Source organism: Echinops telfairi, unplaced genomic scaffold (genome assembly GCF_000313985.2).
Source record: "Echinops telfairi isolate 266 unplaced genomic scaffold, ASM31398v2 ScPeMD7_7469;HRSCAF=8507_0, whole genome shotgun sequence".
NCBI classification, from domain to species: Eukaryota; Metazoa; Chordata; class Mammalia; order Afrosoricida; family Tenrecidae; genus Echinops; species Echinops telfairi.
The window spans coordinates 30985201-31003015 of NW_022111372.1; the positions used below are offsets into that span (position 1 = coordinate 30985201).

Below are 17815 nucleotides of genomic sequence, written 5' to 3' on the forward strand. Positions count from 1 at the left end.
AGGCAGAGCGGACAGTTGCCAAACACACATGGAAGGAGTGTGTTATTTGTGTGAAAATGTAAAAATGTAGTGTGTGCATATAATTATGGCATGCATGTAGTATACTGTATATATGAGTTTATCATATATACAAGGGTGTGCCCCCCCCAAAATGGTAATTGCACTGGGCCAAGCTGAGTTTTTATAGTACACATTTTTCCTGCTAGGCGAGCCTTGAGCAACTTGCTCTGAGTTGGTGCACCCAGTGGCAGCTCCTGAGAAGATTCTCTCTGGCCACAGTGAATTTTTTCATAAAAGTAGTTTCGCTCTAATCTCATTTATTGTGAAGGCTGATTTAAGAGACTCGAATGTGGCTATGAAATTTTGTTTCTTGCTCGGGAAAAATACTGCAGAAACGGTTGTGATGTAGACACAGCTTATAAGGATAGCACTATTTGAAAAACTCAAGTGTACGAGTGGTTTTCTTATTTTAAAAATGGTAAAATGGTGACTGATCACAAACCTTGTTCTAGACATCCACCAACTCCCGAACAGATGAAAATGTTGACTCGTGGTACATTTGCAGTCCGTTCCACCAGGTCAGACTGTTAGTCAAGCGATTTAGAAGTTCTGAAAAGATTGTATAACAGTATAGGACAAAAAAGGTCTGATTTGTGGCAGATGGAGAACTGGTTTTGCCACCACAACAATGCACCTCCTTCACACAGCCATGTCAGGGCCAGTTTTTGGCAAAAAACAGCACGCATCTCTTGCTCCATGCACCTTACTCACCTGACTTTGTTCTGTGAGACTTCTTTTTGTTTTCACAAATAAAGAGGGACACGAAAGGGCAGCAATTTGAAGAAGCAGAAGGGGGGAAGAAAAAAACGAGATGAAGAGAAATGCTGTCGGCCATCCAAACAAGTAAGTTTGAAAAATGTTTCCAAGAATGAAATCATGGATTTGACGAATGTATTAAGTATAATGGAGAGTATTTTGAAGGTGATAAGGTTATTTTTTTTAAAAATGTAAATACATAGCTTTATGTAAAAAATAAAATCTAGTTTTGGGGGGTACCCCCTCATATGCAATATACTACATATATATTGTTTTTATATGTATACATAAAATACAAATAATTACATTACAGTATACGTGTATGTAAAATATAAATAATCTGCAGGACAAGAATTTTACATCAATCAACTTCTTGTTTATGAACTTGAACTCTGCTATACTACTATATATATGCAACATAACATAACTACCTGTTATACATATACATATACAACGAAACTGTATATCCTAGCTTTATTGGTACAGGTTTGAGGCCTGAAGAGCTGAAACCTTGGAAAGTTTGTAATTATAGTACTGTTTATAAGCTGACATGTTTTAGATGGTACAAAGTATCTCGGACACTATCATTCTGGTTTTGGTATGGCTCACTAAATACAATTCTCAATTAATTTAAAACTATAATTAGTTTGCTTTCCATTAGCAAGAATGGCTTAGCTCCCCATGCAGTGCACCTTGGATCGCCTCTGGTGGGCTCAGCAGGTAGACTGTACACTCCCCAGTGGGAGAGGGTATGTTCTGGAAGCCGAGATCAAAGGAAATAATTTAAAGAACTCTCACGAGCCCCAGTGGCTGCACACTGGGTTGCTAACCACAAGGTCTACCAGCTGCTCCAAGGGAGAAAGACAGGGCTTTCTACACCCTCTCATACAGAATCATAGTCTCAGAGTCTCCCAAGGCAGGTGGAGCCTGTCCTATAAGGTTGCTATGAGTTGGCATGAACCTGATGGCAGGGAGGTAAGTGGGGGAAGTTCCTTCTTTGTATGGCAAATTCTACATACGGGAAGACGGCAATGGCAATCAGGACCAGCACAGCAGAGACAGCTAGTCAACTAGGTACCCAGACACTGATTAGCGTAAGCTAGCTCTACAGAAAAGTGGCTTAACTGGTTCCGGGCCATGACCTCTTCTGAGATAAAGGATGACTTACAGCAGGTGGGACCCCCAAACTATGGGGTAAGGGAGATCAGGTATAAACTAAAACGTTGGATTTCTCTATAAGAATGCTAACCTTACCAAGTTATTCTCTTGCCTGAAAATAAAATCCAAATTCCTTCACTTGGCCTAGGAAGCCCCCAAAGTCCTGGTCCCAAGCAAGCATTACATCCCACAAACAGCTTGCTAGTGACCGGAGCAGTGGTTTTTCCTAACCAAGCAGGGTGGGCAGGAAAAATATTAAATCCATACCAGACGGACTACATCCTCTGATTCAACAGATTCATGGAACATTTGGATTTGCTGGGAAACGGGCTTGGGATTCTGGTCACTGGGTTCAGGACTTTTCTCTAGATAATCCTCACTCAATAGTAAAATCTAATAAATGAAAAACAAAAAAAGTACAGCACAGTTCAAGTTCATGAGCAAGAGGGCTTTTGATGTAAAATTCTTGTCCTTCAAGTTGCTCCCAGTGCAGCATGTGTGCCAACCAGACCCAAGTCGGCCACTGGGCGGGGAAACAGTTAGCACGTCCAGCTACTAACTAGAAAGCTGGAGGTTTGAGTCCAGCCAGAGGAGTTTTGGAAGGAAGGTCTAGCAAAGCAGCCGTGCTGAAAACCGTATGGCGCCCAGTTCCCTCGGATACACATGGGGTTGCCACGAGTTGGAGCAGACTCCACCGCAGCAGGGTGTTTTCACTTAAAACCACTGTCCAAAGTGGGCACTGGATGAAATCAGTTCATGTTCTCCCACTGTTTCCCCAAACTAAGCTCTTGACCTGGAGATGCCCCATATCTTCTATGTTGTTGTTAATTGTCTTTATATCAAGTCCAACTCTTGTCGAGCCTGGGGGTGCAGAGTAGATCTGCCAAGGCTGCCCCCTCTGAATCACCTCACCAGGCCTTACTCCCCAAACTCCTCTGAGCTGCAAGGGTCTGAATCCCCAACCTTTTGGTTAGTAGCCCAGCACCGAATCCACCCAGAGATTCCATTTGTATATGAAACAGTTTCCCAGAAGGCAGTTGTAAGGGTGAAGAAGTATCTATGGGGAGGAGGAGAGGGAGGCCAGGAGGAGGGTGCCAGGGTACCCAGACAGGACACCAAGGAAGAGGAACCCTGCCGGCCCAGCAAAGGGGTTCTGTAACTGTACATATGCTGTGGTCATACTGGCAATTATTTCAAAGGGCTCAACTCTGAGGCTATACAGAAATCCACTCATGTGAACCTTGACTTTGGGGATTCAAGGAGTACTCACAGTATGGGCATCTCGGGGCCCATACAGCACAAAAGAAATACATATTTAGATCCAACACCAGTTGGTTAATTCTAAGTGAAGCCCACATACCCAAAGTATATAAGATAACCTGGAAGTCAGCCCAGTGAGCAAAATATGCAAGAGCATCGTGCAGCGCATGAATGCATGGGTGAGTGAGAGTGTGTATGTTTGTGTGTGGGGGGCGGTGGTGGCTAATGTGTGTGTGTGTGTGTGTGTGTGTGTGTGTGTGCATGTAGATGCCAGACTGGAGTGTGTGAGTATGGGTATGTGTGTGTGTGAGCATGTGTGATTCAGGAATACTCATTAGTTTGTTTAGGGAATACTTAATGACTAACTGCTTTAGACTAACACCTTGACACCACCTTGTAAGACTATCAGGTTTCTGGGTAGTGTAAAAGGTAGCTCAATGGCTAGCTTAAAGGTCAGTGGTTCAAAACTCACCAGCAGCACCACAGAAAAGGTCCAGAGATGGACTTCCATAAAAATTACAGCTAAGAAAACCCTATGGTGCAGTTCTCCTTTGTAACACATGAGGTCACCATGGGTCAGAATCAACTCCAGGGCAACTCCTTTGGTTTGATTTTTTTCTTCCACGACCCAAGCACTCTGGGCACCTGACCTTGTTTATGTCATTATCTTGAGAAGAATTCCCATTTCTTTAGAAGGGAATTTCACAGGAATCCAGACACAAATGATGAAAAACATCGCCTAGATTAACTGTCCTCCAAATCTTCAGAGCATTCTTGCTTTATTAGAAAAATGAACGAGTGCATATGGAGACAATTAATTGCATCCGACTTTCACCTAGAACTATTTTATTTATTCCTTTTGGACATTTTCTTTCTTCCTTCCTTCCTTCCTTCCTTCCTCCTTCCTCCTCTCCCTCTCCCTCTCCCTCTCTTCCCTTTCTGCCTGCCTTTCAGTCAATAGTCATCATTTGCAAGAAACACATTTTATGATGTAATACATACATTTCTGTACTTTCAAACAAACTGAGGAATGAAAAATAGAACTTATAGGCAGCTTTTAAAGTTGCTTTGTTATTACCTGGAAGAGGTATGTGGGGTCTATGTTAAAGAGCTACGGCAATAGCTGTTCACTTTCTCCCCTGTTCAACCACTCACGGAGAAAGCTGATTTATACTCTTATGTAACCTTCAGACCAGACATTAACAGTTGCCACATTTGTTACTACAACTACTTCCCCATTGATTTTTATCATTCTTGCTGCACGCATATATTTACAATTTGTGTGTGACCGAACCACACACTCCCAAGGTTAATGTGTCTGTCTGTAATGTGTTCATGAGGGCAGAGAATAGATCTGATTCTGTTCTGTTCTGTATCTCTAAACGCATATAGTCCTAGTGGCTTACTTAATCTCTGTACCACAGTCAGTTTCTGTATCTGTAAAATGGAGGTATTTAGAGTCCCTACTTGTCTTATCTGTTCTGGAATGCTGGAAGCTTCTGGGTAGCAGGAACAGTCGGCTTGAGGGCAGTGAGTTTGGTTTGCAGTTTGAGGAAGAGTTAAACTTTCCAATACTACCCCAAAAGTTGGTGGCTCAAACTCACTTAGCAGTGCCTCCAACCACAGACCTGATGACCTCTACCTGAAAGGTCACGGCCTTGCAAACCCTGCTTGTCTAGGGCCACCATGAGTCAGCAACCAACAACAACAGACGCATTTTCCATGATTGTTATTGTTGCTCTTGCTATTGAGATAATTAGTTTATTGTGCCAGCCTGGCCGATAAACACATGTGGGATTAATTGAAGGACGGAGAGATAAATGGCCCGGCGAGCCTCGCCTTTCTTGTCTCTTGCTCTTTGATCATCGGACCAGTGTGCAGCTGCCTTGCTTGTTCTGTGTCTCAATTTGCAAGCTACACTACCTGTGGGACACCTAACCCATGGACTGTGTTGCTCTAATTTGAGGTCCCTTAAGACCTAGGCTTCACCCAGGAATTTACATCTCTTGAGCTGGGGACTGACTGTTGGTGACCTACCTTGCTGGTTGCTGCCTGTGCTGGGACAGCCTGAATCTCTCTACAGAGGACCACCTGGCGGCCCTCAAGACTTGAAGGACTGCCAGTGTCTAGCAACTGTCTAACACATTTGAATTGTACTGAGCCATTTGTACTGCTTTATAATTTAACTGTTTATTTATTGTGTTATATACCTATCTATATCTATATCTATCTATCTAGTGAGAATTATTAGCAATCCTGTTTTGTCTCTCTAGAGAACCCTGTCTAATACAGCTATTTATTCCTAATGGAAGTCTGTGGTAGCTACATAATCTGATGTCCATTAGGGACTTGAGAGGATTAAGAGTGAAGGGGCGGAGTCTAGTCTGTCAATTGGACTATAGCCAATGAGGCCTGTGTGTGTGTGTGTGTGCATGACCTTCCCCTGAGGATTCTGGGTACTCCTGTATTTTCCTCCTTGGAGGCAAAGGACTTTTCTCTGGGCTCACTTCCTTGGGGACTCACTACTGACAAGGCTGACTCCCTGCAAGACATCCCTGAGGAGAAGCCACATGGACCTACCCTAATGCATCCAGAACTCTGGACCTACGGAAGCTACATGGAGACTCCTGCCAGCTCTGAGATGCTTACAATGTCACTGGATCTACAAGATTTCCTACCCACTGGCCTGTAATCTTCCTGCATTAGGCAATCATTGCATGTGTTTCATGAGTCTGACGAGGACTTTAAAGATTGGTGTCGGACATACGGGTTAATATTTGACTTATGGGCTTGAACTGGACTGGGTTGGGATGCTTTTTTAATGTACAATTAAGCTTTATATAAAACTCTCTCTTATACACATGAGTTTCTATGGATTTGTTTCTCTCCTTTGCACCTGAGTTTGAGCATTGATTCCATTGGCTCCAGACTCACTGGGAGCAAGAGACTTTGTAAGAGAAAGGAAGAAGGGACCTGAAGTAAAACTATGATTCTAAGATGGCTAGTTTACTTATTGTTATGGTAATGGCTTAAAGGAATGTGAAAATGATATGCATCTCGGAAGTCTCACACAGGAGATGCTGCAACTGAGAGGAGAAAAGCTGCTTCTGGAGTGGCCGGGGTCAAAAACCAGGTTGATTAATGAATGAATAATAATTAATAATAGTGGGACAGGGTTTATTGGATCTACCCGGCCATGGACTAAAAGCCACATACACAGAAAGAGACCCAAGCTAGGGGTAGAGAAGAAATTACATTTGGGTATTTTTAAGAAAATTAAGAGTTATGTACTTATCACTCTGTACTATGGATATTAAATATTTCTACTGCCTGGAAATTTAAAATAGGCCTACATGTGTGGTGGAAATTAATATAACTATGGTGATTACAAAGAGCTTGTTAGCCAACCACCAGCCTATACTTGATTGCATATGCTAAAAGGAGAGTTAGGAAGTGCACAGAAGGAATAGGCTTTATTTTAAGCCAGAAAAGTCTGGGTGGAACCCTGAGTCCCACCCAGAACTGCTGAGAGATCTGGAGATTTACATTTGAAAGGAAGACCTGCAGAGGAAAACAAGAGTGTTTTTAAAAAATTTTTTTAGCAAACAAAAAAGAAATCAAGAAAAAGCAGGGTCTATCAGAGAAAGACACCTTCTAGGGAGCAGACTGCCTGGTACGCTTGTTTTGGTAACCACCTGGGTCCACGTGGTAGTTACATAATCTGTTGTTAATTTGAAAGGATTAAGAGTGCAGAGGTGGAGTTTAGCCTGTCAATCAAGTCGCAGTTTGATGACCTCATTTGGAGGCACTAAGGAAATAAATAGCTCGCAGGAGGCTGTATGTAAATTCACTCCCTGGGAGACATTGCAGCTAACAAGGCATGGAGATACACTAGTGGAGAGCCCTGCCAGGGCTGAGCTGCTTCCACTGTCACTGGATCCACAAGCCTTTCCACCCACTGGCCTGTGATCTTCCTGCATTTGGCATCATTGCATGTGTTGCATGAGTCTGAAGAGGATTTTACAGATCGGTGTCAGACATGGGCTAATATCAAACTTAGGGTCTTGATCTGGACTGGACTGGGATGTTTTCTCAATATTCAACTGCTCTTGTATAAAAAGCTCTTTCTTATACATATATGAGTGTCTCTATGAATTTTTTTCCCTAGTCTACCCAGACTAACACAGTCTACTTAGTGAAAGTAAGCAATAAAGAGACAGGCTGAGTTTGGACATGTCCAATTGACACCCAACGACCTAGTCTACAGAGGCTAGAATTGAGAGCCGAGAGGAAGGGCTGATGAGTCTTCAGTTAGGGAATTGTGTGGACTTCTGAATCCTTGGGAACCCAATTAGATCCTAGGAACTGAGGCTGAGAGTAAGAAGGGGCCAGGAAGATTTGTTTGGGCTCCCAAGTTTGCAGCTGCTACCCATTTGACTTAGCTTGGATGCCCAGGGCTGAGATAACCCAAAACTAACTAAAAGAAATGAGATGTTCAACACTGTGAGCTGGTGTAATTGCTGACAGCTGATGGCTTGTTCTGAACTGGAGTTTGCTTATGGATACAGATGGCCAAAATTCCAAACAGAAATGAAGATTCTTGACATCAGTAAGCGCACTTGTCTCCTCCGAGTCCTGGGTTGACAGGGACAGGCAGTTTAGCAGTTCTACACTGGGGGAGAAAGATACAAAATGTCTCACCAGTTTTCATGGGCATGCTTACAGTAACAAGATTAAAAGGCAGGGAAGTTCATCTTTCATGTATAAAACGGCACTGGCTAGAAGAGCCAGGGGTGACATGTAGTACAGGGAATTATTTAATAGAGCTCTTCTATTCTCAGTTTGTCTTTGTTCATTCCATCAAATGAATTTTTTCCCAATAGGAATGGGTAAGAGGTAGAGAAAGACAGTATTATATGATTCAGCTGTGAGTGATTCGCAGGATTAACTGTGACACCCACTCCATTAAGTATAAAACGAACCATCTCAGAAGGAGAGATCTCACTACCAGCAAGAGAGAAGAGTCAGGAACTGAGGTGTCTGATGGACCCTGAAATTCATGTACACTGAACTTCCTTGATCTTGGAGACAGTTGAGACACCAGAGGAGAGGCAAACGAGGGACAGTTGCAGAACCAAGAGCCAGAGCATGAGACAGAGAGATGGATTTCCTAGCCGACAGAGCGAGGAAAATGGATTGCCTTCAGGCAGGCTAGTTTGTGGAGTTCACCACGCCTCCTCCTCTAGGAACTTACTTGGTGGAGCCAGTTTGCTGAGTGCCTTTGGGCTTATGGTAGAATGGTATGCCCTCTGGGCATTTATTGGCAGCACTAATAGAGCTTTGTAACATTGCATGAGCAGGACAGAGGCCAATGGGCCATGTGGCTGAGATGCCAACGACCAGTGAGAAGCCTATCTGAGCAATACTGAGAGGAGCCTATCCTGTCTGAATAATTGTATCCTGAGCATTTTTAACCCTTTAATTTCCTTAATAAACTCCATAATTGTGAGTTCTGTGTAGCCACTGCAATGAGTTAGCAAACCCAGCTGAAGAGCTGGTAGAACGGAGTGTGTCTGACCTTGGCCCCATAGAAATCAGCCCACAGAGATGGTGATGTGGAATCTGATTTTCCTTCCCCCTTGTGAAGCCATGGAGGGTCGCTCAGCCTTTCCCATATGTCAGTTCATTCTTTTCTACTGCAGGCTGCAATTCAGGTGAGAAATTCTCGGATTCAGAAATAATTCACCATACTGTAGCGGTAATTTTTGCCATCCACCGTGCATCTGTCATCAGTCTGTCCTACTGGGATGGTTTGTATGTTGCTTCCATGTGGGAAGCGTCCAGCAGGGTCACCCATGGTGGACTGATTTCAGCAGGTTCCCAGAATAAGATAAATCGGGGCACCGGACCTCAGTTTACTTCAGAAAAAAATGGCCAATGACAAGGTTGTGGATAGCAAGAGAACACTCCTGATACAAAGTGCCGGGTGACAGATGCCTTGGGTTAGAGACACTCAACAGGGGAAAGTGGCCGCCTCAGTATAAAGTTGACGTTAATAACATAGATGGAGCACAGTTTTCAAGACCTTTTTCTTTCTCAAGCTTGTTATGAATCGGTTGGAGGTTTATGGAGCAGCTCATCAGTTTCATATTGTACAACACACACACACACACACACACACACACACAAGCGCAAGGTCAACCTTGAACTGTACTCCCACTGGAATTCAGAAGAAACTTGAGGCATCAAATAGTAAAGGCCAACGACTAGACAAGTTGTGGGATGGCATCAAAGACATCACACAGGAAGCCAAAGGTTCTTAAAAAGACGGGGGAAAGTACACCAAAACAGATGCCAGAAAAGACCTCTGAAAGTTGCTTTTAAATGTAGAACAGCTAAAGTGACCAAAAGAAGCAATGCAGTAAAAACACTCAACAGAAAGGTTCAAAAGGCAGCTCAAGAAGACAAGGTGAACTGTGATGTGGAGAGACCAGGAGTTACAATACTTAGCATTTCTCAAGCTGGAATAAGTGAAGAAAAATGTCAAGCTCTGAGTTGCATTAGTCAAGGATTTTATGGGCAAAACATGAATGTTAAAAAAAGCATCAAAAGAAGATGGGAGAAATATTGTCCTCATACCAAAAAGAACTGATCAACATTCAACCATTTCAAGAGGTAGTAGGATCAAGAACCTGTGATATGTAGGAAAAACAAACTGAGGGAATATCAGTTGGTACGTTTCAATAAACGGATGCCATTCTGGAGTTCTCACTCATCCTATCGCAAAATGTGGCCAACCTACTGCAAGAAATCCAAATCCTGCAAAGAAAGGTGATCCGGCATAATGTGAAAATTATCAGACAATTCCATTTATAACATTCAAATAATGGCGTGTTCCAGAGATTTCAACAATGATTGCAGCAGTACATCAACAGGGAATGGGCAGAGATTCTAGCTGGTTCAGAAAAGACCAAGGAATGTGAGTATCATTGCAGATATCAGATGCGCTATGTCTTAAAACAGAAGATGCCAGAAAGAGGCTTACCTGTGTCTTATTAACTAGTCTAAGACATTTGACTTCATGGACCACATGGTATGGGATCATAATGGATCACTGAACAGAATGGGAATTCCAGACCATGTAATTGTATCAAAGAGTACTGATGACGCAGTGAGTTAAGTGTTGGGCAGTGAACCGCATGGGTGGCTCAAGCCCACCAGAGGCTCTGCAGAAGAGAGAGGTTCCATAAAGCTCGACATTCTGTTGTGTTTTTACTTCATTGTTTCTTTTGTTCACTTTAGCTATTACTCAAAAGCATTCCGAAATCTTCCAGAACAACTCCGTTTTGTCCTATAGGGTCACTATTAGTTGGAATCAACTCAATGGCAGTGAGTTTGATTTTTGATGGGTTTAACTGTGCTCACGTGGCACCTATACATAAATTAATGGACAGTTGTTTCCACAAAGAACAGGGTATACTACATGGATTAAAATCAGGAATGGTGAGTGCCTGGGTTGTATCCTTTCACCATTACTTATTCAATCTGGATGCTGAGCAAAACTGGGAAGCTGGATTTTAAGAAGAAAAATGTGGTATCAGTATTGCAAGAAGGTTCATCAACAACCTGCAGTATGCAGATCACACAACTTTATGGTGGCGGCTTAAGAAGGCTTCGAGCACTTATTAAAATTATAGCCAAGTCTACATCCTTCATTATGGGTTACATCTCCACACAAAGAAAACACAAATCCCCATAACTAGACCAATAAGAGAAATTAAAGTTGTCAATGATTTCACTTTACTTGACATTCACAATCAATATCCATGGAAGTAGCAGTCAAGAAGTCAACATTAGGCACCTCTTCTGCAAAGACCTCTTTTTAAAAAAAATCATTTTATTGGGGCTCATACAACTCTTATCACAATACATCCATCCATCCATTGTGTCAAGCACATTTGTGTATTTGTTGCCATCATCATTCTCAAAAACATTTTCTTTCCACTTGAGCCCTTGCTATCAGCTCCTCATTTTTCCCCTCCCTCCCCAACCCCTCCCTCACAATCCCTTGATAATTTAGAAATTATTATTATTTTGTCATGTCTTTCACTGTCCGACATCTCCCTTCACCCACTTTTCTGTTGTCCGTCCCCCAGGGAGGGGGTTATATGTAGATCCTTGTGATCAGTTCCCCCTTTCTACTCCACCTTCCCGTTAACATCCTGGTATTGCTAGTCTCATTATTGGTCTTGAGGGGTTTATCTGTCCTGGATTCCCTGTGTTCAAAGACCTCTTTATAGTACTAAAAAGCAAACATCACAAATTGAGAACTAAGATTCACCTGAGCTATGGTACGTATTTCCAATCACCTCGTAATCATGTGGAAATTGGACAATAAATAAAGAAGACGGAATGCAGAACCACGCTGAGTACGAAATGACGCAAAAGCACTACAACAATAATCATCTTTGTGGTATTAGATCGCCAGTTCTCGGCTTCTACCCAAAGGCTTAACCAACGCGCCACATGGCTCCTTTAATACCATCACAGCACCATTCAATCACAGGGTTTACATTCTTTGTCTTAGAGACTGTTACATTTGCCAAGGAGAAACTGCGTAAGATTCATTTGGGGGATGTGCATTTTGAGTCTAAATCACAGTCACAAGGAGACTAATGTGGATGGTGTTTTCTAAATTGTCTCCTAGGACTGTTAGTGTGGGTGCGATGTGACTGAGAACAACTGGCACATATGCCGAAATTGATGTGAAGCGTCACTGCCATCTATGCGGCCTTTGCTGCACATTGGCTCGCTGGTGTCTATGTTCACTAGAGTTTAGTTTGCCATCACGAATACCACTGAACGGGGCGTACATACATATTAGAGATTTTTAAAAAGAACAAACAAAAAACATGTTAACTGGTATGGAAACGTATTAGGAGAGACAATCAGAAAGAGGTTAGTGCATCTTGGTTCTCAACTAAAGGCAATCCTAACCCCAAAAGAGTTTTGGGGGAGGTGCGGGGTGCTTAGGGTTTTCAAGATGACAAAGTATTCATAGGGCCAAAGCCAATCCAATGCATGGAAACACGATATAAGAGGCATGCTCCATGAGGTTTGTATTGGCTGTGATCCGTACAGAGGCCGGTCACCAGTACTGGAGAACATGTTCAAACCACCAATGTTTCGGCAGGCACAGGAGGGGGAACCTTAAAAATATAGTTCTGCAAAACCAAGGAAGAATCTACCCAAAGTACCAACAGTGCCTCCTGCTTAGAAGACCATTATCGATAGAGCTCATGATAGAAGCATAAACAGGGCAAATAGTCATTGAGATTGAAGTCTCATTCATCCAATTTAATAATACTTCTGTCCCATCTCTTCTTCAGTGATATCTGCCACACATTTGACAGTGTGTGTGTGAAGAAAACCAATTAAAAATCCTAAGCCAATAATTGTCTGGGAAGAATGACAGCCAGAATGCTTGTTAGAGGCACGGGTGGCGAGACTCCATCTCACAGACTCTGGTCGTGTTGTCAGGAGGAACCAGTCTGTGCTGGGTAAAGTAGCGTGGCAGCGAGAAAGAGGAAGACCTTCAACAAGATGGACTGACAGACACAGTGGCTGACCGATGGACTCAAACATAAGCACAAGTGTGAGGATGGCTCAGGGCCAGGCTGTGCTTCACTCCGTTGTACACAGGGCCACTGTGAGTCAGAACTGACTCGGCGGCACCAACAACAGCAACAAAGCCAATAATAAAATTACTCAACGACCAAACGATGCTTAACTTCCCACAAGTGAGAAAAGTTGGGTGTCGTCATTGCTTCATTTTACTTCTTTCGATTTCCCCTTTTTCCTGAACTTCACCCCTAAGAACAAAGGCTTAAGAATTTATAAGCAGTAAAAAAAGTAAATGACTGAAAGCTTTCCCTGTGTGTGAATGATAGAAATCTATTTCTTGCTAGGAAGGCAAATAGGACTGTGCTCATGAGTACATTCAGGTTTCACAGAGGATATTTCTATGTATGTAGTCACCTATTCTGTAAATATATTAATGGATATAGTGGAGCATACAGGGGCAAAGTTATGAAAACTCCTTAGCCATGACCAAACCCTTTGAGGTAATGAATTGCTGGGCCTGGTAGTTCAGGACCATGGCCTCAGGGACACCAAGGTCAATTGGCAGGACATAGGCCAAAAAGACAATGCTCTAAATCCTGCCATACTGAGTAGTGACTGGGGTCTTATAAGCAACTGTTGATCTCTCCATATCTGGAGCAAATAAGAGCAGAGATAATTTAAGTTGCATGAGATCAGCTACTCCCTCCATTTCCATGACCCTGAGACCAGAAGAACTAGATGGTCCCTGGCAGTTATCACTCCCAACAACTCTGAAGTGGATCAAAATAGAAAGTCCTGGAGAAAGTGTGGAACAAAAGGCAAAATCATGAAAAGGGACTATGGTCCTTAGTCACCCTCAGGTCTGGAAATGTACTCATCCCTGTGGCTCAGTTTTCAGCCAAACAATAGGCACATAAGGAGAAGAATGACGCTAGGGAGGGTAAGCTGACCTGAGAACATTCAACCATTTGAGACCAAAAGGGCAGCATTTACTCCAGGGCAAAGTTCAGAAGAGTTAGAGAAGTAGGAGGAATGGAGACCAGAAACGCAGGAAGGATGTCGGGTGAGTGATGTTTCGTAGTGGAGATTGCACTCAATGATATGAAACAAAGTGTGTAGGAACTGTTGGATGGAAAACTGATTTGCTCTGTAAATCTTCTCCAAGTTCATGATAAAAAGTTAAAAGCAACAACAATTGTTGTGAAAAATAAGTATTGAGTTAGCAAGGTGAAATAGTTGGAGATTTTCCAGTCTCTCAAGAGTAGATCTACACTCATATTCAACTATCCCTTGATCTTCTCCTCAAAGCTTGCCCTTCCCTAACCACTGTCAACCTCCTTACCCTACAAAAATGGCAGCGATCTTGAGTTGTTACACATGCGCGTTGGCTTATTTTATTGCTTTCTGAGACATTAAAAAAACACTCAACTGTAAACCCCAGGAAGGCAGAAACTTTTGCCTCAAACCCTAGAATAACCACTGGCATGGACAAATGCACTGAATATTTGTAAGATGAATCAATGAATGAATGAAGTGACTGGCTCGCATATGCTACTTTAAACAACTCATATAAAGTACTTCGCCATAGCATTCTTCTGAAATAGGTGTAATATTAGCCAAGGTGTAAAGGAATTTACAAACTCTGTTTATCTACATGGAGCACTTTGTAGTTTCATAAGTAACTTTCAAATAGGATCTCATTTAAACTTTAGCATTAGAATCTCACAGGAGCCCCAGTGGCACAGTGGTTGAGGGCTCTGCGGCTAACCAAATGGTAGGGAGTTCAAACCCACCATCCGGTCAGCAGGAGCAAGAGGCAGCAGTCTGCCACCAGAAAGCTGAACAGCCTTGAGAACTCTATGGGGCGGTTGGACTCAGTCTCACGGGTTGCTGTAATTCAGAATAAACTGGACTAAGGTGCTTTCCTTAATCACGCATCTCACTTATGAATAGCCAACACCCGTCTGTCCGTGGAGGCTGGTATGTTGCTTTGGTGCTGAGCAAGGTTTCGTGGTGTTTCCAGCCTGTGTGCTAGGAAGAAAGATCTGGTGATCTACTTCCAAAAACCAGTGAATGGAAATCCGTCAATGAAAACTCTATGGGCTCAACAACAACCAAATACAATGTAAAGGAAAAAGTCTATTTTTTAAAAGAAAGAAAAAAATCCTATGGATCACACAGTCACATCAGTAGTGGACCGTGGGGGTGGTTGGTGCAGTGTTTCAATGCACTGTGCAAGCCGGTGATGTCCCATCAGGTAACTTCATACAGATTGTGGGCTAGATCTTGTGACCCCCAGCTTAGACCCAAACACATGGGTCATGTGACAGAAGTTTGCTTGTGCATCTTTGAGGTCTTGTTCCTATCTCTCTTACCCAGAGAACTTGCTATAACAGAGGTGAAGTGGGTGAGACTCCAGGTAATGAAGTATCTGTGCTGAATGAACCAGAGGTTGTTGGAGTAACCGAAGACCTTAGATGTGAGAGACAGAGCTCTGGGATTTGATGGGGAAAGGAAGGCACATAAGCATTCCAAAGAAGGCATTTCTAATCACAGTGGCAGGGGAGAGAAACCAGTTACAACTACTTCGCTAGTTTCTCTTTTGCAGGAAAACAGAGAAAGGAAATGACTGTCCCTGGCTGCCTGCACTGGGCCTGCAGGCCACACAGACTCAGCCTGTGGACACTGTACTAACCGCTCCTGCTTTCCCATCTGCAGGAGCCCCACAGGGGCCTGGCTTTGCAGTGCTGTCTTCACAGTGAAAGTCAGAACCCAGGCTGACCCTACCGTGCCTGTGAGCCTTCCTGCTGAGTTAGGATTCTGAAAACAGCAGGTTTTCAGAGTATGAAACTACCTACCCAAACGTACTTCAAAGTAAATTAGAGAAGGCACTCAAAAAAGGACATGTCAAAATGACACCAAATCCAGCCTTTCAGGGCTCTGATGACCAAACTGGAGCAAGCAAAGCAACAAAATACCTAGTGATTGGACTGGAGGAAAAACCAAAAGAATAAACTCAATATTGAAACATTGATAAAGATATAAACAAACGACTAAATGAAATATGTAAATGAGAGAGGAGACAATTTTCCCTTACAGAAAAAAGTATATAAATATCAAAAGCGGAAGAACTGGCAGTCAATAGCTGTTCCCCATCCCAGTCCCATAAAGTCAATTCTGACTTATAGCAAGCTCGTAGAACAGAGGGGAATTTATGCCACAGGGTTTCTGAGACTGTAAATCTTTATGGGAGCAGACAGCTTTGTCTTTTTCCTGAAGAGCAGTTGTTGGCTTTGAACCACTGACCTTGCAGGTAACAGTCCAATGAGAGAGACACACATCAAAACCACAGTACTATCGCACTGCTGCATAAACAGCACTGATCTAAACAAAACAGAAGAGAAAACAACAAATGCTGGTGACGCTGCAGGGAGATTAGAAGGCTGCTCCACAGGAGCACGGAAGTCCCCAAGGAAAACCAAAAATAGACTTTGGGGCCAGGGCGGGGCACCCCATCACATTCAACCGGAAAACATTCCTAAAGGTCAACAAACAGACCTTGAACTATTTACAGGCTTTTATTTTTTTTTGTCATTGGTTTTTTGTTGCTATTGTTTTGTTTTGTTGCTTTGTTTTGCTCTGTCTTGTTTTTGTGCATATTATTATCGCAGTAGGTCTATCTAGATAACTAAAATAGGTTGGATAAACAATCTGGAGGAGAAAACAACGGGACCAACATTTCCGGGGGGACACGGGAGAGGCGGAGGTGGAGGAAAGGAAATGGTGTTAACAAACCCAGGGATAAGGGAAAAATAAGTGATCAAGAATCAGTGGCAAGGAGGGTGTAAGAGGCCTGGTAGGGCTTGATCAAGGGCAATGTAACTGCGGAATTGCTGAGACCCAAATGAAGGCAGAGCATGATAGTGGGACAAGAGGAAAGTAAAAGGAAATAGAGAAAAGAAATAGGAGGCAAAGGGCATTTATAGAGGTCTAAATATAGACATGTACATATGTCAATATATTCATATATGATGATGGGGAAATAGATCTATGTGCATATATTTATAGGTTTAGTATTAAGGTAGCAGATGGACACTGGGCCTCTACACAAGTACTCCCTCAATTTAAGAACACTTTGTTCTATTAAACTGGCACTCCATGATGCTCACCTTCCTGCCACTATCACTGAAGACAAATAGGTGTATAAGCAAATGTGGTTAAAAAAGCTGATGGTGCCCAACTATCAAAAGAGATAGTGTCTGGGGTCTTAAAGGCTTGAAGGTAAACAAACAGCTATCTAGCTCACAAGCAAAAATGTCCACATGGAAGGAGCACACCAGCCTGTGTGACCACGAGGTGTCCAAGGGATCAGGTATAAGGCATCAAAGAACCAAAAAATCATATCAGTGTGAATGAGGGGGAGTGGCGACCCAAAGCCCATCTGTAGACATCTGGATATCCCCTTACAGAAGGGTCTCGGGGAGGAGATAAGCCAGTCAGGGTGCGACATAACAACGATGAAACATATAACTTTTCTCTAGTTCCTAAATGCTTCCTCCTCCCCCACTATCATCATCCCAATCCTACCTTAAAAATCTGGCTAGACCAGAGGATGTATACCGGTACAGATAGGAACTGGAAACACAGGGAATCCAGGGCAGATAATCCCTTCAGGACCAGTGGTGAGTGGTGATACCAGGAGGGTAGAGGGAAGGTGGGGTAGAAAGGAGGAACCGATTACAAGGATCTACATAAAACCCCCTCCCTGAGGAATGAACAACAGAAAAGTGGGTGAAGGGAGACGTCAGACAGTGTAAGACATGACAAAATAATGATAATTTACAAAGTATCAAAGGTTTGGGGGGGGAGGTAGGAGAGAGGGGGAAAGATGAGGAGCTGATAGCAAGGGCTCAAGTCGAAAGCAAATGTTTTGAGAATGATGATGACAACAAATGTA

At 43.0% G+C, this 17815-nt stretch overlaps 1 protein-coding gene across 5 annotated transcripts in view; it reads right to left on the minus strand.

The window, feature by feature from the left end:
- ERG (ETS transcription factor ERG) overlaps positions 1–17815 on the minus strand; it is a 147866-nt gene that overhangs the window by 96437 nt on the left and 33614 nt on the right. Inside the window, exon 1 of one of the 5 annotated variants that reach the window (XM_045284911.1) lies at positions 503–522. The exons of the other annotated variants lie outside the window; for them this stretch is intronic. The gene's annotated coding sequence lies outside the window, so the exon portion shown is untranslated. Of the gene's footprint in view, positions 1–502; positions 523–17815 lie in introns of those variants that run through there. 5 annotated transcript variants of the gene reach the window in all.